The sequence below is a fragment of the Rhinopithecus roxellana genome, chromosome 16 (genome assembly GCF_007565055.1).
Source record: "Rhinopithecus roxellana isolate Shanxi Qingling chromosome 16, ASM756505v1, whole genome shotgun sequence".
Lineage (NCBI taxonomy): Eukaryota > Metazoa > Chordata > Mammalia > Primates > Cercopithecidae > Rhinopithecus > Rhinopithecus roxellana.
Genome location: NC_044564.1, coordinates 62,546,745 through 62,570,711, shown reverse-complemented (window position 1 = coordinate 62,570,711; position 23,967 = coordinate 62,546,745). Strand labels below are relative to the sequence as shown.

At 36.6% G+C, this 23,967-nt stretch overlaps 1 pseudogene; it reads right to left on the bottom strand.

Moving 5' to 3' along the window:
• The window catches only part of LOC104658594, a 34,876-nt pseudogene extending 31,280 nt beyond the window's left edge, over positions 1-3,596 (bottom strand).
• Between the last annotated feature and the right edge of the window lie 20,371 nt (positions 3,597-23,967).

Genomic DNA, 23,967 nt, shown 5'->3' with positions numbered 1-23,967 from the left:
AAAAGAAAAAAGAATACAAAAGAATGAAGAAGATCTACAAGATCCAGAAAATAGCCTCCAAGGGATAAATCTAAGAGTTATTGACCTTAAAGAGAAGGTAGGCAGGGCACAGTGGCTCAAGCCTGTAATCCTAGCACTTTGGGAGGCTGAGGCGGGTGGATCACCTGAGATTGGGAGTTCAAGGCCACCCTGACCAACATGAGGAAACCCCATTCTACTAAAAATACAAAAATATTAGCCGGACATGGTGACACATGCCTGTAATCCTAGCTACTCAGGAGGCTGAGGCAGGAGAGTTGCTTGAACCCAGGAGGTGGAGGTTGAAGTGAGTCAAAATTGCACCATTGCTCTCCAGCTAGGGCAACAAGAGCAAAACTCTGTCAAAAATAAATAAATAAATAAATAAAATAAGGTAGAGAGAGTGATAGAAAGTTTGTTCAAAGGGATAATAACAGAGAACTTCTCAAACCTGGAGAAATACATCAATATCCAAGCACAAGAAGGTTACAGAACATCAAGCAGATTTCACCCAAAGAAGACTACCTCAAGACATTCAATAATCAAATTTCCAAAGGTCAAGGATAAAGAAATGATCCTAAAAGCAGCAAAAGAAGAGAAACAAATAACATACAAAGATCTTCAATGTGTCTGGCAGCAGACTTCCCAGTGGAAAGCTTATAGGCCAGTAGAGAATGACATGACATACACATAGTGTTGGAAAAAAAAAAAATTGTCCTAGAATAGTATATCTGTTGGGAATAGGCCCCCAGATCTGGCCATAAACAGGCCCCACAACTGGCCACAAACAAAATCTCCACAGCACTGTGACGTGTTCGTGATGGCCATGACACCCATGCTGGAAGGTTGTTGGTTTACTGGAATGAGGGCAAGGAACACCTGGCCCACCCAGGGTGGAAAACTGCTTAAAGGTGTTCCTGAACCACAAACAATAGCATGAGCAATCTGCACCTTAAGTACATGTTCCTACTGCAGGTAACTAGCCAGACACATCCCTTTGTTTCGTCCCATCCCTTTATTTCCCATAAGGAATACTTTTATTTAATCTATAATCTATAGAAACAATGCTTATCACTGGCTTGCTCTCAATAAATATGTGGGTAAATCTCTGCCTGAGGCTCTCAGCTCTGAAGGCTGTGAGACCACTGATTTCCCACTGCGCATGCTGTATTTCTGTGTGTGTGTCTTTAATTCCTCTTGTGCTGCTGGGTTAGGGTCTCCCCGACCGAGCTGGTCTCGGCAATATCCAATAAAAATATCCTTTAAACATGAAGGAGCAATAAAGACTTTCCCAGACAAACAAAAATGGAGGGATTTTATAACATCAGACTTATTCTACAAGAAAATGCTAAAGGGAGTTCTTCAGTCTGAAATAAAATGATGTTTATGAGCAATAATTCATCTCATCTGAAGATATTGCACAAAATTCACCTGCAATAGTAAGTACACAGAAAAACACAGAATATCATAACACTGTAATTCTGGTTCATAAACTACTCATACCTTGAGTAGAAAGACTAATAGATGAAACTATCAAAAGTAAGAAATACAACAAATTTTCAAGACATAGTATAGAAAGACATATAATAAGACAACCACAAAAAATTAAAAAGCACGGAGATGAAGTTGCAGTGTAGAGTTTTTATTAGTTTTCACTTTGCCTGTTTGTTTATGCATTCAATGTTAAGTTGCCATTAATTTAAAAAATAGGTTATTGTGGTCAGTGGAGTGCAGGTGCAGCTGGAGAAGCTGTGGCTGAGCAGGAATCAGCACAGCACAGGCCAGGCAGTGAGCAGCTTGGATCTTCTTAAAGGGCTCCTGGCCAATCTCTTTGAAAGGATCTGGCTTTGGTTTTGTGCTTTCTTTCTCCATCAGTTCCTGATGCCTCTTCTCAATTTTCTTATTCCTGTTTATAATGTATTCCTGGATGAATTCCACTGTCTTGTTGGGCAGCTTGGTGCTTATAAAGTGTAGCGTCTCTTTGTGAAATTTGCTTTGCAGATGCTTCTGGATCTCTTCCTCTTCAAATCTACGGAACTTGCACACGGAAGAGGCCAACTGAATCCTGTCGGCTGCGCGGTCCTGCATCCTGTCTCTCCTTTACTTTTCCCTTCTCCTCTTCACTTCCTCATCCTCGTCGTCCTTCTCTCTGCCTACCAGAGTCACAGAATTCATCCTCACCTTTGAGTTCTTCATCTCCTGAGTGGAAGTCACCAGGAGATCATTTTCTGAGAAACCTCCTTTGCCGTCAACCCAGGATAGTTTGGCGTCTGGCTCCTTACAAATCTGGAACTGCTTCCGTTTCCTTCCCATGCCATCTAGTCCGAAGGGTCAAACCCTCTCCTTCTGGGTGGATCCCGATCCTGCATCCAGTCTTGCAAGTGACCACATCCATAAGGCCAGCGCTGTTTATAGCCACCCGCCCCCTGCACACCCATCAAGCCTTAGTCAGGAGCCATGGACTGGGAGAAAGCCAAGGAGGCCGCTGCCTGGGGAGAGGGCCTTCCCAGACCCCATCCACTCACGTGGTTAAGCTCTTTCTAGGGCGTGGATAGAGGCTCAGGGGAGGACAAGGGTGTCTTGAAAGGGTCGCTGCACATGAAGGTGCCAGGATTGCTCTGGTCCTGGAAATGGCCCTGGCCCCGCCCAGCATGAAGCCATCGAGGGAGCCCTACTCCAGGGCCAGGTGTCGACATTCACTGTACTGCCGCTGAAAGCTGCCATTGCGGTGGAACCCCAGGTCGAAATCATAGTCGTAGCTGTAACTGGGGCGGTAGGGGCTGTGCTCTGGCAGGCAGGGCATAGAGTCATAGGACTCCAAGGTCTGCAAGTGGAAGGAGTTCTCCCGGCCCTGCATGCCCTCCCCACCGTGGCCGCTCCCGTCCCTGCCTTCCTCCTTGGACACCATGTCCCAACGCCGGTTGATCTTGGCAATGAGGGAGTTGGAATTGTAGGTGCCTCGCTCTGGGCCATAAGAGGCCATGTGCATGGAAGCAACCCCAGCCACCAGGCCACCTTTGCTTGCCTTGGTGGCCTCCTATGAGACTGGGCCGGCTGCTGAGCAATTCAAGAAAACCAGTCTCCATATGGCTAAGAGTTTCTTGAACAACAGACAGATACCTCGGGTGTGAGGCCCCTTACACCAGTGAAACTGGTGACACAGAAATGGAAGGAGATGGCAATTTAGGAGGTGAGGATACGGAAGAGACACCTGAGGAGGTGGTGGAAGACATCTTGGTCCAGGAGATTACCACAGCAGTGAGGGCTATAGATGGGGAAGGAGCACTGCTCTGGAGAGCAAGGCGAGTCTGAAGGCCCTGTGGATACAGCAGACAACAGTAGTGATCCTCAGGCTGAACAGCTGCTGGAAGAGCACATGCTCTGTGTAACAGCGTCTGAGTAGGGGGCCACGAGGCCAGAAGTGAGGCTGCGGAGGCTGTAAGTGGGGCTGAGACAAAGGCAGCAGAGGCAGAATGCAGTGGAACCATGGCTGCTTCTGCTGCAGCTGCCATGGAAGTCCAAGCGAAACAAGTTGATGTGTAATCCGAAGATGCTGTGCCCACAGAATTGATGCTCATTTCCCTGTTCGAAGGGATGTGATATATGATGGATGCCTTGCCCTTTCTCCTTTGGCTTGTAAGCAGTACTAGGGTGTGTGTTACCTTAAAATGCTCTAAACTAATATTGTTAAAGAGACCCAGCCATTTCTTCCTGAACAGTGCACCTCATGGCTTGTCTTGTGCAGTGAGGTAGCTTCTCACCTGGGTTTGAAAGCTGCAGAAGTTGTACATTCACCCTAGCAGCTGTGACATTTCTTGACACCGCAGTTGAAAAATAAAGTTGGATAATTAGAAATAAAATAAATAATTACAGGCTAAAAATGTGATGTGCAATCTCATGGTAACCTCAAATTTAAAAACATATAACAGATACATACAAAAAAATTTTTAGAGAAAGAAATTAAGACAACCAAAGAAAATCACCTTCACTAAAAGGAAGACAGGAAGGAAGGAAGGAAGGAAAAGAAAACCACAAAATAACCTGAAAGCAAATAAACAAACAGGCAGGAGTAAGTCCTTACTTATCAATAATAATTTGAATGTAAATGAACTAAACTCTTCCCATCAAAAGACATAGAGTGGCAGAATACATAAAAAACAAAAGTCCCAACAATCTGTTGTCTACCAGAAATATACTTCACCTAGAAAGACACATTCGATTGAAAATAAAAGGATGGTAAAAGATATTCCATGCCAAGGGAAATTAAAAAAAAAAAAAAAAAAAGCGGGAATAGCTATTCTTATACCAGATAAAATGGATTTCAAGACAAAAACTATAAGACGACACAAAGAAGGTCACTATATAATGAACAAGGGTCAACTCAGCAAGAGGATATAACAATTGTAAACATACATGCATCCAACACTGGAGCACCCAGATATAGAAAGCAAATGTTATTAGAGCTAAAGAGAGAGACAGACCTCAGTACAATAAGAGCTGGAGATTTCAACATCCTACTTTCAGCATTAGAGAGTTTATGCAGAGAGAAAATTAACAAAAAAATCAGACATAATCTGCACTGTGGACCAAATGGATCTAATAGATATTTATAGAACATTTTACCCAACAGCTGCAGAATACACATTCTTCTCTTCAACATATGCATCATTCTCAGGGATAGACCATATATAAGGCCACAAAACAAGTCTTGAAATATTCAGAAAATTAAAATTATATCAAATATCTTCTCAGAACACAATGAAATAAAACTGGAAATCAATACCAAGATGAATATTGAAACTATACATAGACAATAAATTAAAAGATATGCTCCTGAATGACCAGTGAGTCAATATAAAAAATTAAGAAAAAAGTTGAAAAATTTCTCTACAAAAAAAAAAAAAAAAAAAAGATAATGGCATACCAAAACCTGTTGGATACAGCATAAGCAGTACTAAGAGGAAAGTTTATAGCAACAAGCACCTAAATCAAAAAGGTAGAAAAACTTCAAATAAGAAACCTAATGATAATCATAAAAACCAGAAAGCAGGACAGGCATGGTGGCTCATGCCTGTAATCCCAGCACTTTGGGAGGCCGAAGCAGATAGATCACCTAAAGTCAGGAGTTCGAGACCAGGCTGACAATATGGTGAAACCTTGTCTCTACTCAAAATAAAAAAATTAGCTGGGCGTGGTGGTGTGTGCCTGTAATCCCAGCTACTCGGGAGGCTGAGACAGGAGAATTGCTTGAACCCGGGAGACAGAGGTTGCAGTGAGTTGAGATCATACCACTGCACTCTAGCCTGGGCGACAGAGAAAGACTCCATCTCAAAAAAATAAAATAAAATAAAATAATTAAATTAAATTAAATTAAAATTTTAAAAAATATATAAAAAATCAGAAAGCAAGAGCGAACCAAATCCAAAATAAGTAGAAGAAATAAGAAAGATTAAAGCAGAGAGAAATAAAATTAAAATATAAAATATAAAACATCAATGAAACAACAAAAGACAAACAAAATTGCCATATGTCTAACCTAAGAAAAAAAGAGAGAAGACCCAAATAAATAAAATCAGAGGTGAAAATCGAGACATTCCAACTGATACTGCAGAAACTGAAAGGATCATTAGTGGCTACTATGAGCAACTCTATACAAGAAATTGGAAAACCTAAAAGAAATAGATAAATTCTTACACACATTCAATCTACCAAGATTGACTCACAAAAAATTCCAAAACCTGCACAGACCAATAACATGTAAAGAGATCAAAGTCATAATAAAAAGTCTCCCAGCAAAGAAAAGTCTTGGACCCAACAGCTTCACTGCTGAATTTTATCAAACACTTAAAGGAGAATTAATATCAATCCTAATCAAACTATTCTCAAAAATAGAGGAGGATGGAATACTTCCAAACTTACTCTGTGAGGCCAGAATTACCCTGATACTAAGACAAAGACATGTCAAAAAAGAAAACCACAGGCCAAAATTCCTAATGAACATTGAGCAAAAATCCTCAACAAATACTAGCAAACCAAATTCAAGAACACATTTAAAATATCATTCATCATGACAATGTGTATTTACCCAGGTATGCAAGGATGATTCAACATACACAAGTTAATGTGATGCATCATATCAACAGAATGAAAGACAAAAATATATGAGCTTTTCAATTGATGCAGAAAAAGCCTTTGATAATACTCAACACTTCTTCATGATGAAAACCCTTAAAAAGCTGTGTATAGAAGGAACATACCTTAACACAACAAAAGTCATATATGACAGACTCACATGTAGTATTATATTGAATGGAGAAAACCTGAAAGCCCTTCCTCTAAGACAAGGAACACAACAAGATTGCCCATTTTTGCAACTGTTTTTCAACAGAGTACTGGAAATCCTGGCTAGAGAAATCAGACAAGAGAAAGAAATAAAGGGCATCCAAATGGAAAGTAGATAATTCAAATTATTTTTGTGTGTAGATATAATCTTATATTTGGGAAAACCTAAGACTCAACCAAAAAACTGTTAGATCTGATAAGTGAATTCAGTAATGTTGCAGGATACAAAATCAACCTATTTAGGAATAAACAACCAAAAACATAAAAAATCTCTAAAATAAAAACTATAAAACATTAATACAAGAAATTAAAAAGGGCACAAAAAATGTAAAGATATTCCATATTCATGGATTAGAAGAATCAATATTGTTAAAATATCCACACTATGTAAATAAATCTATAGATTCAATGCAATCCATATCAAAATCCAGTAACATTCTTTACAGAAATAGAAAAAAATAAACCTAAAGTAGATATGGAAGCACAAAAGACTCAAAATAGTCAAAGCCATCCTGAGCCAAAAGCACTAAACTAGGAATCACATTACTTGACTTTATACTACCGAGATATTGTAACCAAGACAGCATGGTATAAAAACAAACACATAGATCAGAGAAGCAGGATAGGGAACTCAGATATAAATCCATACATATACAGGAACTTATTTAGACAAAGATACAAGAACATACATAGAAGAAAAGATAGTATCTTCAATGGGTGGTGCTGTGAAAACTGAGTATCCACATCCAGAAGAGTAAAACTAGGCACCTATCTTTTGCCTTGTACTTGAAAATCTAATCAAAATGAGTTAAAGACTTAAATCTAAGATCTCAAAGTATAAAACTACTTAAAGAAAACATTTAAACAAAACTCTTCAGGACATATACACAATACAATACTGTTTAGCCATAAAAAAGAATGAGATAACAACATTTGCAACAACATGGGTAGAACCGGAGGTCATTATGTGAAGTGAAATAAGGTTGCACAGAAAGACAGACTTCACATGTTGTCATTTATTGTAGGAGTTAAACCTTAAAACAATTGTACTCATGGAGATAGAGAGTACAATCATGGTAACCAGAGGCTGTGAATGGTAGTGAGAGGTGAGAGAATTAGGAATGTTTAATGAATACAAAAGTGTAGTTAGATAGAATGAATAACATCTAGTATTTAATAGCACAACAGTGAGTATAGTCAACAGTAATATATTGTACATTTTTAAATAACTGAGTTTAATTGGATTGTTTGTAACACAGAGAAAGGATAAATGTTTGAGGTGATGGATACTCTATTTACCCTGATGCGATTATTACCCATTGTATGCCTGTATCAAAATATCTCAATTGTCACATAAATATATACACATACTATGTACCCACAAAAATTAAGAATAAAAATATTTGAAAAAATGTAATAGTATTATATTACCCATGTACATATATGTGTATATATATAATATTTGGATAATGAACACAATGTATGCAATAATAAGCACATGAACAATAAATACCAATTCAGTAAAAAGATTTTAGCAATTTTATTGTGAGCACTATGTTTGTATACATTTGGCATGCTGGAAATGATGTGGTTGGTTATAAGAAAGGAAATTCCCATTTTTCTCATAGCAGGAATTCAGTGGATTACATCTGAAACTGAAAAATTAAGATATAGAGTAAAAATATCTTAGTAATAAATTTTATGAACATTTTAGAAGCAATAGCTAAAATAGTTGAAGATATTGGTAATAGTTACCAAAATTGTGGAGGACTTTCAGTAACAAGACAAATAAGTTCTGGTGATGTACAGCTTGGTGACTATATTGTATATTACAGTATAGTACTTTACCATACTATTTACTTGAAATTTGATAAAAGAGTTGATCTTACGTGTTTTCATCACACACACACACACAGACATACACACACCACACAATGGTAACTGTAGTAATGGATGTGTTAATTGGATTATGGTTATTATTTCCCTGTGTGTGTGTGTGTGTGTGTGTGTGTGTGTGTGTGTGTATCGCATATAATCGCATTGTACATCTTGAATGTATGCATTTTTTATTTGTTAAAAATACCTTAATATAGCTAGAAAAAAATTGTAATGTAACTCTAGACAGGTCTCAATATAAGAAGAAGAAGGGGACTTGGGATCGTTTTGGAGCAGTGATACTGCTACATTTGAAAATAAGCCTTACTGAGCTATTGGATATTTTAAACTATGAACTTGCAAAACTTGTAAGTTAAAACTACAGAACCACCACAACCCACATGGAAAATTCATGTTAATTAGAAAAGAACAGTTCCTCTGATCGGGCACAAATTGTTATGAAGCTGGGTGACTGCAATTTGGGCTAGATTTTAGCCTCTATCTACATACTCAGTCCCAGACTCTTGATCAATAGAAAATCTGCATGGTAATACATGCCAGCCCTGCACCAAAACAGTGGAATACTATTCAGCTGTTGGAATAAATTTGGACTTGCTGTGGAAAGAGGTTCACTATACAATAAACATTGGAGATAAAGGATTACAAAAGAGTGTTTGTAAAGCATCTCATTTTGGTCAAAACAAAGTTGTAAAAACTACTCATTTATTTTAAATTGCGTTAATATTGTTATGCACTCTAGTTTTCTCTATATATATAAATTTCACATTTTTGTAGTGATTTATCTCTAAGTAGTACAATTACTTTTTCAACTAATTTTTGAACCACTTTTTCTCATTTTTTAGAACATTTGTGTATTTTATGGTATATATACCTACTATAAATAATGAAAAATTTAAATACATCAATACTGAAAAGGGAACTTTCGCTACAAAATTGTGCTGTTTACACATTGATCCTTGCTAGGAATCTGTCAAACAAATGAAACACATTTAGGATAGGGGGAAATGGGAAAGTCTTTTTAAAAAGTAGTCTATCGTTCCTGTGAAAAAAAATATTTAATTGGTAAATAATGCATTATTTCTCATTCTAAATGAGAGAATACTTATGCAATTGCCCCCTTAAGGCAAACTGGCAGCCAGAAGTTAGAGTACACTGTAAATCATACTTCTTCCAATAGAACTGTGGGAATCACTGAAACCAGAGAATGAGAGATGTCTTTGTGAGGGCATACTCATCTGTATGGCATTTGGCATGATTTAAATGTAGCCCCCTCCAAAATTTAGGTATTGCCAAAGTGATTCAGAGTTGGGGCCTGTAAGAAGTGATTAGGCCATAAGGGTTGCTCCCTTGTTAATGGGATTAAGCCCCTTGTAAATAGACTTCATACAATGTTAGACTAGCTTGCCCTTTTGTTTTCTGCTATATGAGGACTCAGTAAAGAGATCCTCTCCAGATAAATTGCCAGTGTCTTGATCTTGAACTTTCCAGTCTCTAGAACTGTGAAAAATAAATTTCTGTTATTTATAAATTATTCAGTCTTACGTATTTTGCTGTAGCAGCACAAATTGACTAAGCCAGCATTTTTAAGTGTTGAGCAGGTGACTGAGAAAACAAGGAAGAAGAATGAGCAATGATAAGGTGTGTTAAGTTATGCCCTTTTAAAATGCAGCCTATAGAATTTCATTAAAGAAAATAGGCCAGTATAATGTATAAGACAGTTTATCAAAGAAAAACGGTGTCCAACATATAATGATGCATTACACCAGGATTAAAGTGCAAGAGATAAATAGGGCCTTTTTTCCTCTGGCCACAGAGAGATGCAAATAGTTAATATACATCAGACTTTTTTTTTAAGAAAAATTATCATGACTAGATCTATGCTAGGAAGAATTAATTCTTCTGCAAGAATGTAGAATGCAATTTAGCAAGAAGGACGTGGGTCAGAAGAGGGGGTTAAGAAATTTAGGAAGACATTGCATGAAAGAGTCTAGCTATTAATAAATGGCCTTGATGTATTAGTGATTGTAAGAATCTCATAAAAATTTTCCTGGAACATTATTCAGCAATATTAAATTTGATTAGTGCAAAAAGGGGCAAAGATACCTGTACAGAATGAGATTACAATTAAATTGTAATCACGCATTATTTCAAGAAGAAGTGGAACAATCAATGAGAACCAGACATGTAATGACCTGGAGAAAATTTGCTTTGTTACCTTATCCATGCCCCCATCAAAGGGCAGATTTAATCAATCTCGAACATTGAGAACCCATGGCAAATTTTAGACTACCATATGAAAATACTTTTCTCAGTAATGTCCTCCCATTTAATAATTCTCCCATGTAAGGAAAAGTTTCATTACACTTGACCTAATTTCACTATCCTGCAGAGAAATAGCATTGACCCCCTTCTTATTCCCCTATAGTGAACCTGACAGCTGGCTTGCCTTCTTTAAAATAAGACTATTTTTACACTAGGCAACTATTATCCAATCTACCCTCAACCCCCTTTGATTCAGTTTCAGTAATCCAAGTCACTCTAACCTATTCTCAAAGGCTCAATTTCCTAGCACTTTAATTATCTTTCTAGCTTCCAACTGAGCCCACTTCAATTTGACCACATCCCCATTTTGCTCCTGAGCTCAGTATTGAAGATTTTATTCTAATAAGGGCCTGACCAGTGTTGAGTATAATGAGATGCTTGTTTTTCAATTATAGCATTTCTCAGTATAATATGTGCTTGTGCTTTTCACTCACATTGTGATGTTTCTAATTCATAACTGACTGCTGATAATCTATGAGCTATAGATATTTTTCTATTGTGATTATAAATAATTTTATGTATCAATAACTCAGATTTTATAGTTTCTCAGGAATACTACTTTTATATGTTTATATATCTTAAATTTATTTTCTCTGTCAAATTTATAATTCACATAGTGGTAATAATGAGATTTAAAGGATATAATCATTTCAAGAATAATTTTAAAAATCCTAATTTCTACTCCAAATTCTGACTTTAATTAACTACTTGACACAGCATCTTTGGTCTTCAGTATTCACTCTGTAAAATAAGCAGGAAATCTAAGATTTCCATATCTCTAAAATCTCATGATTATAAAAAAGGCTTCCCATATCTAGGAAAAATGTTAAATGAATATTTATTGAGCATGTACTTTCTATGTTTCATATACTGTACTAAACACTGGTGTAAAACGGTGAACAAAACATAAGAAATTAATTTCCCTCATGGAGCTTGAGTTCTATTTGGGTAAATAAATAATAAATATTAAGAGGTGCTAACAAGAAAAGTAAAGAGAATTAGGAAGTTGTAGAGTGGTGGATTTTCAAATAGAGTAAGAAGGGGAGGTTACACTCAGAAAATGATATGGGAGAAACAACCTAAACAAAGCCAAACAGTTATCAGGAGGAAGAATACTCTAGGTAGAAAGAATAACAAGTGCAAAAGTCTTGAGGTAGGAGTGTAACTGGCATGCTTAAACAGCTAAGAGGTGAGTGTGCCTGAAGCACACAGATTGAAAAAAAAAATTATGGTAAATGAGATCAGAAATGTAATGGGGCATAGAAGATAGGCTGCTTAATGCCTTGTAAATCATTGTAAAGACTTATCCTTTACTCTAAAGCAGATAGGGAACACTGGAATATTTTGAGGACAGAGCTGATGTGATCTAATGGTACCATTATGGATGCTCTTTTAAAATACACCAAAATTTTGCAAGAACAATGATCAATTGGGAGACAGTAATTGAAATGACAGATCATGCTAGGTGGCTGTTGCCTGGTAGCTTAGACCACAGTCGTAGCAATAGAAGGGTGAGAAGTGATTTAATTTTAAATATGTTTTAGCGTTACAGCAGCCAGAGAGAACTGATGGATCAGATGCAGGGAGTAAAACTATGAAAAGTATTAATAATTATTAATAGTAATATGAAGGTATAACATCAGTGTGGACATACGTTTGTAAAACACTTCAGGTACATACAGGATTTGCATCTCTTACTAGTTCTTGAATGTTTCATATCTTGTAAGTTACTAAAGAGAAAAAGATGACAATAATAATCTATTAATATAATATTTTTGCTGTTAATAAATAAGATGAAATAATCTGATGGTAGATTCAGATAAGCCTACCTGTGTATCTTGTTTTCTGGTAGTATATCTGTATCGCTACAGGTAGAAATAAAGATACATTTACTCTCATTTCAAAACCCAATCTTACATAGGTAATAGATTGCTGAAATTGGAATTTGATTATCATTGTACTTTCCAACTACCAATGAAAAATGCTTCTGCTACTCAGAGTTTCTATCTCTAAAACAAGTTCTTTTCCTTCTTTGACTTTAGAAAGATTCAAAACTGATCAATGGGTAAAAACTCTTGAGGGGAAAGCTGATGTTAAAAGTTGCAGCTATTCCTGTATTGAATTTTTAATCAGTTATCAGATTATTTGAGGGATTTTTCTCGAAATCTTCAGATAATTTCATTCATAGATTTAGGAGTTCACCATCTACAGGCAAGTCTTTTCAAATATTACTTGCTTTTTAAAAATGTGATATTTAATGCCCATCACTAAGAAAGAAAATACGAGGCCATCAATACTTTTAGACACAGGAAATCCAAGAAGTATACTTTTAAAATGGAAGATAAAAACTGGCCTACAGTAATAATCATAGCACTTAAGGTCTGTTCAATTTTTTATTATTGCTTTTACTTTACACCTGCTGTGTTCATACTGTGCAGCTCTGAGAATGCATTAGCTGCAAGCACTAGAACTTCCAGCAGTTCAGTTAAAAACATATTCCAGTTACCAGGAGTCATCAAAGCTCAACAGACAGTGTTAACAAAACACGGTTACTGAGCAAGGCAAGGGGATGCAAAATAAACTTCAAGTGAATTTTTGAGAATTCACAGCCATCTTTTTATCTTCATTCTTGTTAGAATCCTGGCCTTCTGCTAGAGGGACCTTGGCCAGAGTTTAAAGAAGGGTTTCTTTTTTATTGTATTGTGCTTTTATAATGAATAATTAGAATTTAGAACTTGAAAATATTTAGGATGCTGTGTTTTAGTTGGGGACACAAGCACAACACACAAACACACACACATCCACAAACACTCCACCAGCCTTCCTAGCAACATTCCCATTAATGCTGCAGTTTTGCCTTAAAGATTCATTTTGAGATAATATACAAAGTTTGCACTTCTTTCTGTCGTTTTGTTAGTAAGACCCACTAAGAATAATTCAAGAGAGTAGCAAAGTGTTTTTTCCCTTTTCTTCTGTGTGTTTTTGAATTTTTGTCTATGGTGCTCTTCTTAGACCAAAATATTTGACAATCACCAGTGGATAGTGAGTGTTTTGCATAGTATAAAAAATTATTCCCCCATAACTTGTTGTGATAAATGTGATTACCACTTTATTCATTCTTTGGGCTAATTGCCATAAGCATATTTGGAAAGCATATATTATGTGGGGTGATAGATAATATGAAAATGTAACAGACATTAACAATTCATCTGGAATTATTTTAATCATTTTCATTAGCAGGTTTCTAGGAATCAAACATAGGGAAAATTCAATATTCTGTATTTAATCCATCCTTTGTTCATTACCTTTTTCTGTTTATTAAATTTTATTCAGTATCTCCTAGATGTCTTTAACTGCAGAGCTCTTTTCAATATACCTATCACTATTTTCAGAAAATAGTGTTCCTTTGACAGGTGATATCTCTGAATTTAGTCTTTGAATTACTGGCAAAGCTATTCTTTCACTATTGGGTCTAGCCATTTTTTTTTTACACCAGCTATTATCATATGCTTGTCTTCTTGGTTACATGTGTATATATACTTTTTTTTTCTTTTTTGAGACAGAGTCTCACTCTGTTGCCCAGGCTGGAGTACAGTGGCGTGATCTCGGCTCACTGCAACCTCCACCTTCAGGGTTTAAGGAATTCTCCCACCTCAGGCTCCTGAGTAGCTGAAACTACAAGCAGGCACCACCATGCCCTGCTAACTTTTTGTATTTTTGGCTAGAAACAGGGTTTCACTATGTTGTCCAGGCTTGTCTCAAACTCCTGACCTCAAGTGATCTACTCACCTTGGCCTCCCAAAGTACTGGGATTATAGGTGTCAGCCAGCACACTTTTATTTTTTTTATTTATTCTCTTATTATATAGTTATTGAATGTCCTCTGTTGGTTGCTGGGAATATAATAGTGAGTGAATATAGACATTATACTTGTATTCATGGTCATTAAAGTTTAGTTGAGAATGCAAAGGAAATCTTGATCTTAGAATGTTTTTTTCAAGAGACACCATCTGAGAAACAAGGTATGAGTAAACAATCAGAGGAAAATTGGAAACTGACTACTTAAGAGAAAGGAACAGGGAGATGAAAGCAAGGACAAAGGTAGGGATATATAAAGTCATCAGCATTGATAGACATAATGACCGATTTTTAAATATCACTTTTCAACAATTAGCCAACTTTGACGTTTCTCAACTGTGACTAATTGTTAAAATTTAACACAGGTAATTTTGACTGATGAAATTACATAAACCAGCTCAGCTGTTTAAAAGACTTTCATAGGCACTTGAACACATTCACTCTCACAGCAAAGTACTGACACTTAACTTGGAGTGCTCATTTTACTTGTTGCTTCTGTATCAGCGATAAAGAAGCCTCCTTATCTCTTTCCTTACCGTTTTGAATTCCAGCCCTGCTGTCTTCACCACTTCTTGCTACTTAGCAGCTCTCTGGAGAATGAAGCTCGATTCAAGAAAAGGGTGCTCTCATGGGAAGATGGCACAGTCTAAGCTTAGTGGAAACATAAACAAATGGAGTACAGTTGTGTGCTGGTGAAAGAACTGAGCCAACCTTCTCTTCTGTTGACATTCTTAATACAAGACTTTCAAGAACAAAATATATTTTTAATTAGGTTACAATTCGTAGGTGATACAGTTTGGAAATATCTCCTCTTTTGGAATATAGAGTGTTCATGACTGAAGATTGTGGGTATCAAATCTTCATGGTATTTAGATCCTACTGACTACACTGAAAGCAATGTTATAGCAGTTGTATTTTGTAAAGTCTGTATTTATAATATGCTGAAAATTATACCTTTCACAATTAAACTTACAGGGAATCATTTTAATTATCAAACAATATCCTTGAAACTTTTTTCCAAAATTCTTTTGGAGTTGTGCAAGCAACAGATGCTTAGTACCACCAGAATAACAAAAATGATAGGAGACCCTCAACAAGTGTTGTCTGAAGTATGTCTCCATTTGTGAAAGTGTCCATTGGAGGAGCCCTAATTCCAGTTTCTAAGAAACCAGTTTTTCCTTTTCTCTTTTTATTCTGGACTATGTCATAGATTTTCAAATCATTTATTTTGTGCTTAATCACAATGACATCATGTTGCTTTCATCAAAGATTTCTGAAACACACACACACACACACATAGTTGTCATCTCCATTCTACTGTTTTTTTAAAAAAGTATACTCTAAACATGCACATACTTTACGTCTCCATTCACTCTTTTAAAGGTAAAAATCAACTTTATGATTACCCATCCATTTTACTCTGAATAAACACCATTCAAATAAGTTTGATAAATGTTTATATATATATATAACTTATATATATATATTATATATACATATAATATATGTATATTACAATTTATATATAATTTTTTACATACATTAAATTTTCAGTGATACTCAATATTTTGTAGCTTCATGCCCTTATTAGTTCTTCAGTGAACCACAAACAACAAAAAATAACAAAGTACAAAGTTCTACATTTGAACTGATGGAAGCTTGCTAATGGCACCTACATTAACAATCTCGATGAGATTAAAATAATATTGTGTCGAAAATAAGATTTGTCTAAAAATAAAAAATAAAATAAGTTTGTGCTTTAAAGTTTTACATGAGGTAAGCATTAACTTATTTAAGATGAATAGTGTTGATTCAGTGTTGCATAGAACATAATTAATATATATAATTATGAAACAAATATCACCACTCTTCAAAGTACTACAACATTTACTTGCTGCCAGTTTTGAATATTGATGGCATAATCATAAAATGAATACTTGAATGTCTATTACAAATATCTTGTTTTCCCAGACAAGTCATTATAATGTTGGCCTTAACAGTACAGATTTAGGTCTGAAAAATGTAAAACAACTTTGAAATAGCTTTGCCATAAGTAGTCAAATACATAATTTTTTTGAAAGTTCGGTGTTGTATTTTACTAAATGTATCATCAGAATTTGAGAAACGAAACCATATTTATATTATTCAAGTATTATTTTCCCTTCTGATATTTTTTCTTAATTTGTGAAAAACGAGAACTTTTGACAAATAATGCATTTTGAAATTATATAATTGTATTTATTTTGTTTCCAACATTTTGCAAGCATAAACAACGTAAGCATTTGTAAGCTTGCTCTATAAAATTCTCTTCTGTTTTGCAGCTATGGCTAGAAATGAAGGTAATTTTAGTTCCTCCCTACACCTACAAGACAAAATTTCCATGCCACATACACTTGATATTTCAACATAGTGAATGAGCTTATTGTGCTATTGTCTTTCTTCCACTTATATACTCTAAAATACTTCTTAATATCTAAGTAAATGAGACTTCTTGAATGTGTTGACATGTTTAATTAAAAAATGCAAAAATGAATTATGAATCTAACTTGTTCTTTGCATTCTCAGTATATGACAAAATCCTCTTTGAAAAATTATTATGAACAGACTCTATCGTTTTACTAAGGTCACTGGCTATAACAAAAGCTTTACTATTATGAAATACTTACATATCCTGAAAATATATATTCATATGTTTACTGTATCTTTCAATGGTATGTTTCTGAAAAAGAAATCATCAAATTTGTATTCCTAAAATTATTAAATTTTTCCCCAAATTAGGAACTCTGTCATAGCATTATTGTGATTTTAATTATAATTTTTATTTTCTTATTCTATACAGGTCCCTTTACTTAGGGAAAAGAAAAGTGGCCCAAAATATACTCATTTTCTAGATTTCAGTCAACATCATTCATTGTTCTAGAAGCATATGACAGTAGAATGAGCCAAGTTTCTATTAAACAAATTCTACTTTGTTTTCATTGAATTAAGTGGTTCAATGTGTCAAGTTTCTAGAAACTGCTTACCTCCTGGTTGCACTGATCTATGTTAGCGATTTTCTAGGCTGAACATCATCCTCTTTGACTGATCTGTCATTTCTTAGTCATTTCCTGAGGCTCCGGCTAAGAGCCTGTAAGAACACATGTTCATTTTTTCTGTCTATAATGTCCATATTGCTAACCACATCTAACACTGCCGAACTTGAGACAAACAACTTTGTATTTTCTGTATCACTATATGAATACGGATGTGTATGTGAGTTCATTCAGGTGTGTTTCTTTTTTTCTTTTTTTTTGTCTCCAGACTGGAGTGCAGTGGCACAATCTTGGCTCACTGCAACCTCTGACTCCCGGGTTCAAGCGATTCTCCTGCCTCAGCCTCCCATGTAGCTGGCACTACAGGCATGCGGCACCATGCCCAGCTAATTTTTGTATTTCTAGTAGAAATGGAGTTTCACCATTTTGGCCAAGATGGTCTCGATTTCTTGACCTTGTGATCCGCCCTCCTCAGCCTCCCAAAGTGCTGGGATTACAGGCGTGAGCCACCGCGCCTGGTGAGTACAGATGTGTTTCTATGTGTGTGTGCAGGGTTAAATGGCTCTGGAATACTTTTAGAATAATTGTGGCTGTAGACTAGTTGGTTTATGGGAATTGAAAAGCAAATGACTCCTACAAAACAGATGTGCTTATAATAATTTTTAAAGGCAAAAGAATGGAAACATATTATATAACCACATTCTAAGTCTCAATTCTATGGTATATATTGTATATATGTGTATGTATATATGTATGTGTATACTCCCTGAGGAGTACTACTATGCAAATGTTATTATGAGCTTGATTTTTGCAATAAGGCAACTGCATTTCAGAACAATTTAATAATTCTCTAAAGTGCACAGCTCTTAAATGAAAGTCTTCAGAGGTGAACAAAGTCAGATTCCAGAGCCTTTATTCTTTTCAAAAAACGACAGGCTAAAGAGATGGTATTGCAATACCCATTTTCAAAATATGCAGAAATCAGAACTACCCAATTGGCTGTAACATTTTTTGCCTGCAACATCTATATAGCAAGCAAAAACATCTTTTCTAAGGATGATTCTTAGGCTGTAGCTAATGTATACTTTCTAAAAGTTTAAACATGAGAGAACATTTTATTTGTATTAAGTGATTTAGTTTTGGAAACATAGATAATGAGCACAGGACAGACTAGGGAAAGACTGTCCTTGCTGATTTTTCGAAAGGAACATGGATAGTGCCTTGCCAGCAGTTTTCCCATAGCCCACAGCAGAAAGCAGATAGAGTCTCATAAGGTCAAACCCCGAAAGCAATGTGAAACATAGATGGGAAAAGTCTGATGGCTAATATTAAAGCATCTCCTTTTTCTATTCTATGTGATTTTATGATATATTTATTAATATTTTCCAGGTTGACTCCATTACACAGCATTCTTACAAATAAAATTCACCTTTATATTTTGCTTTTTTGAATTAACAAAACCAATTCAAATATTGTGATAAAGTTCTCCAATTTCCCCCCAGCCAATTATGAATTTCAGTGGAATTACTCTGTAGCTGTCTGGTAATGTTAATACAGACCAATTTTTTTTTCTCCTTTCCTACTTAGTATATCAGGTTATTAAATTCAGTGTAATGGCAGTTTCAAGGACATTTAATTTTCCTTAATATCATGGAAAAAAAATCACTCTTATTCTAAATTACTTTTACTCTTAATTTGTTCACCATTCCAACTTAACTTCTTAGAGTTAAAATAAACATTTTGAATGGAAGAGAAGACTCAGCTGCTCCCTATTAACTACTTTAAATACAAATAATTACAGGAAAACTTTATAATACATTTATTTGTCTGAAAGTCTTAGATGTGGAGTTTTATAGTTGTGGGTTTTTAGTTTTATAGTTTTAAAAACATATATTGTTGGCTAGGTGGTGTTTTGCATTGTTAAGCAAAATATGATTATTATAATGAAGTGATATTCAGGATCCTCTCTCCACACACACACACACACGCACGCACGCACGCACGTACACACGCGCACATATAATCTTGCCTCTACAGTGTAAAACAAAATAAAATATTTATTATTTAGCTTATGATTTTCCAAAATGGCTTAATGGATTCTATAGAATATTTCTTTTTTGAGATTAAAATATAGTAGGTGTCCTAAAAGTTAATGATAGTGGGAAATGCTAAATTAAGTTAAATGAGTTTTCTTATTGAAGGATTGTTAGAAGTATGTAAATACTCTGTATGCATGTATGTTTTCTACCTCTTACTGTGATCTGGCATATCATTTCACTAGTCAGTGTTTACAGATTGATCTATGATCTATATCAGGCAATTCATATAATGCATCTGTTTTAGTGTGTTTTCATGCTACTGATAAAGACATATCCGAGATGGGGAAGAAAAAGAAATTTAACTGGACTTACAGTTCCACATGGTGGGAGATGAAAGGCACTTCTTGCATGGTGATATCAAGAGAAAATGAGCAAGAAGCAAAAGTAGAAACCCCTGATAAACCCATCAGATACTGTGAGACTTATTCACTATCATGAGAACAACATAGGAAAGATTGGCCCCCATGATTCAGTTACCTCCCCCTGGGTCCCTTCCACAACACATGGCAATTCTGGGAGATACAATTCAAGTTGAGATTTGGGTGAGGACACAGAGCCAAACCATATGATTCCACCCCCGCGCCCTCCAAATCTCATGTCATCACATTTCAAAACCAATCATGCCTTTCCAACAGTCCGCCAAAGTCTTAACTCATTTCAGCATTAACCCAAAAGTCCACAGTCCAATGTCTCATCTGAGATAAGGCAAATCCCTTCCATCTATGGACATGTAAAATCAAAAGCAAGCTAGTTACCTCCCAGATACAATGGGGGTACAGGTATTCCATAAATACAGCCATTCCAAATGGGAGAAATTGGTCAAATCAAAGGAATTACAGGGCCCATGCCAGTCTGAAATCCAGTGGGGCAGCCAATTTTTTTTGTGGTTGTTATACTTTGTGTTCTAGGGTACCTGTGCACAATGTGCAGGTTTGTTACATATGTATACATGTGCCATGTTGGTGTGCTGAACCCATTAACTCATCATTTACATTAGGTATATCTCCTAATGCTATCCCTCCCCCCTCACCCCACCCCACAATAGGCCCTGGTGTGTGATGTTCCCCTTCCTGTGTCCAAGTGATCTCATTGTTCAATTCCCACCTATGAGTGAGAACATGCGGTGCTTGGTTTTCTATTCTTGCAATAGTTTGCTGAGAATGATGGTTTCCGGCTGCATCCATGTCCCTACAAAGGACACGAACTCATCCTTTTTTATGGCCGCATAGTATTCTATGGTGTATATGTACCACATTTTCTTAATCTAGTCTGTCATTGATGGACATTTGGGTTGTTAATTCCAAGTCTTTGCTATTGTGAATATTGCCACAATAAACATATGTGTGCATGTGTCTTTACAGCAGCATAATTTATAATCCTTTGGGTGTATACCCAGTAATGGGATGGCTGGGTCAAATGGTATTCCTAGTTCTAGATACTTGAGGAATCGCCACACTGTTTTCCACAATGGTTGAACTAATTTACAGTCCCACCAACAGTGTAAAAGTGTTCCTATTTCTCCCCATCCTCTCCAGCATCTGTTGTTTCCTGAGTTTTTAATGATTGCCATTCTAACTGGTGTGAGATGGTATCTTATTGTGGTTTTGATTTGCATTTCTCTGATGGCGAGTGATGATGAGCATTTTCTCATGTGTCTAGTGGCTGCATAAATGTCTTCTTTTGAGAAGTGTCTGTTCATATCCTTTGCCCACTTTTTGATGGGGTTGTTTGATTTTTTCTTGTAAATTTGTTTGAGTTCTCTGTAGGTTCTGGATATTAGCCCTTTTTCAGATGAGTAAATTGCAAAAATTTTCTCCCATTGTATAGGTTGCCTGTTTACTCTGATGGTAGTTTCTTTTGCTGTGCAGAAACTCTTTAGTTTAATTAGATCCCATTTGTCAATTTTGGCTTTTGTTGCCATTGCTTTTGGTGTTTTAGACATGACGTCCTTGCCCATGCCTATGTCCTGAATGGTATTGCCTAGGTTTTTTTCTAGGGTTTTTATGGTTTTAGGTTTATTATCTAATCCATCTTGAATTAACTTTTGTATAAGGAGTAAGGAAGGGATCCAGTTTCAGCTTTCTACTATGGCTAGCCAGTTTTCCCAGCACCATTTATCAAATAGGGAATCATTTCCCCGTTTCTTGTTTTTGTCAGGTTTGTCAAAGATCAGATGGTTGTAGATGTGTGATATTTTTCCAAGAGCTCTGTTCTGTTCCATTGGTCTATATCTCTGTTTTGGTACCAGTACCATGCTATTTTGGTTACTATAGCCTTGTAGTATAGTTTGAAGTCAAGTAGCATGATACCTCCAGCTTTGTTCTTTTGACTTAGGATTGTCTTGGCAATGCGGGCTCTTTTTTGGTTCCATATGAACTTTAAAGTAGTTTTTTCCAATTCTGTGAAGAAAGTCATTGGTAGCTTAATGGGGATGGCATTGAATCTATAGATTACCTTGGGCAGTATGGCTGTTTTCACAATATTGATTCTTCCTATGCATGAGCATGGAATGTTCTTCCATTTCTTTGTGTCCTCTTTTATTTCACTGAGCAGTGGTTTGTAGTTCTCCTTGAAGAGATCCTTCACTTCCCTTGTAAGTTGGATTCCTAGGTATTTTATTCTCTTTGAAGCAATTTTGAATGGGAGTTCATTCATGATTTGGCTCTCTGTTTGTCTGTTATTGGTGTATAAGAAAGCTTGTGATTTTTGCACATTGATTTTGTATCCTGAGACTTTGCTGAAGTTGCTTATCAGCTTAAGGAGATTTTGGGCTGAAACAATGGGGTTTTCTAAATATAGGCAGTCAAATTTTTAAGCTCCAATATGATCTCCTTTGACTCCAGGTCTCACATTCAGGTCACGTGGATACAAGAGGTGGGTTCCCATGTTCTTGGGCAGTTCCACCCTTGTGACTGTGCAAGGTACAGCCTCCCTCCCAGCTGCTTTCTCAAGCTGGTGTTGAGTGTCTATGGCTTTTCCAGGCTCACAGTGCGAGCTGTTGGTGGATCTAGCATTCTGGGGTTTGCCAGACGATGGCCCTTTTCTCACAGCTCCACTAGACAGTGCCCCAGTAGGGACTCTGTGTAGGGACTCCAACCCCCCATTTCCCTTCCACACTGCCCTAGCAGAGGTCCTTCATGAGGGCCCCATCTGTGCAGCAAACTTTTGCCTGGGCATCCAGACATTTCCATACATCTTCTGAAATCTAGGCAGTGGTTCCCAAACCTCAATTCTTGACTTCTGTGAACCTGTAGGCTCAATATCACATGGGAACTGCCAAGGCTTGGGGCTTCCAGTCACTGAAGCCACAGGTCAAGCTGTATGTTGACCCCCTTCAGCCATGACTGGAGAAGCTGGTACATAGGGCACCAAGTCCCTAGGCTGCACACAGCACTGGGAACCTGGGCCCAGACAAGGAAATCACTTTTTCTTCCTGGGCCGCTGGGCCTGTGATGGGAAGAGCTGCTGTGAATGTCTCTGACATGACCTGGAGACATTTTCCCCATGGTCTTTGGAATTAACACTAGGCTCCTTGCTACTTATGCAGATTTCTTCAGGTGGCTTGCATTTCTCCCCAGAAATTGGGTTTTTTTTTTTTTTTCTATTGCAATTCAGGCTGAAATTTTTCCAAACTTTTATTCTCTGCTTCCCTTGTAAAACTGAATCTCTTTAACAGCACCCAAGTCACTTCTTGAATGCTTTGCTGCTTAGAAATGTCTTCTGTCATTTACCCCAAATCATCTCTCTCAAGTTCAGTTTCACAAATCTCTAGGGAAGGGGCAAAATACTGCCAGTCTCTTTGTGAAAACGTAACAAGAGTCACCTTTTCTCCAGTTCCCAACAAGTTTCTCATCTTCATCTGAGACCACCTCAGCCTGGACCTTATTGTCCATATCACTATCAGCATTTTGGGCAAAGCCATTCAACAAGTCTCTAGGAAGTTCCAAACTTTCCCACATTTTCCTGTCTTCTTCTGAGTCCTAAGAATTGTTCCAACCTCTACCTGTTACCCAGTTCCAAAGTTGCTTCCATATTTTGGGGTATCTTCTCAGCAATGCCCCACTCTACTATTATCAATTTACTGTATTAGTCCATTTTCACACTGCTGCTAAAGACATATCTGAGACTGGGAAGAAAAAGAGTTTTAATTGGACTTACAGTTTCAGACAGCAGGAGGTGAAAGACACTTTGTACATGGTGGTGGTAAGAGAAAATAAGCAAGAAGCAAAAGCGAAAACCCCTGAAAAACTCATCAGGTCTGGTGAGACTTATTCACTATCAAAAGAATAACACAGGGAAGACTGGCCCCCATGATTCAATTACCTCCGCCTGGTAACCTCCCACCACACATGGGAATTCTGATAGATACAATTCAAGTTGAGATTTGGGTGGGGACACAGC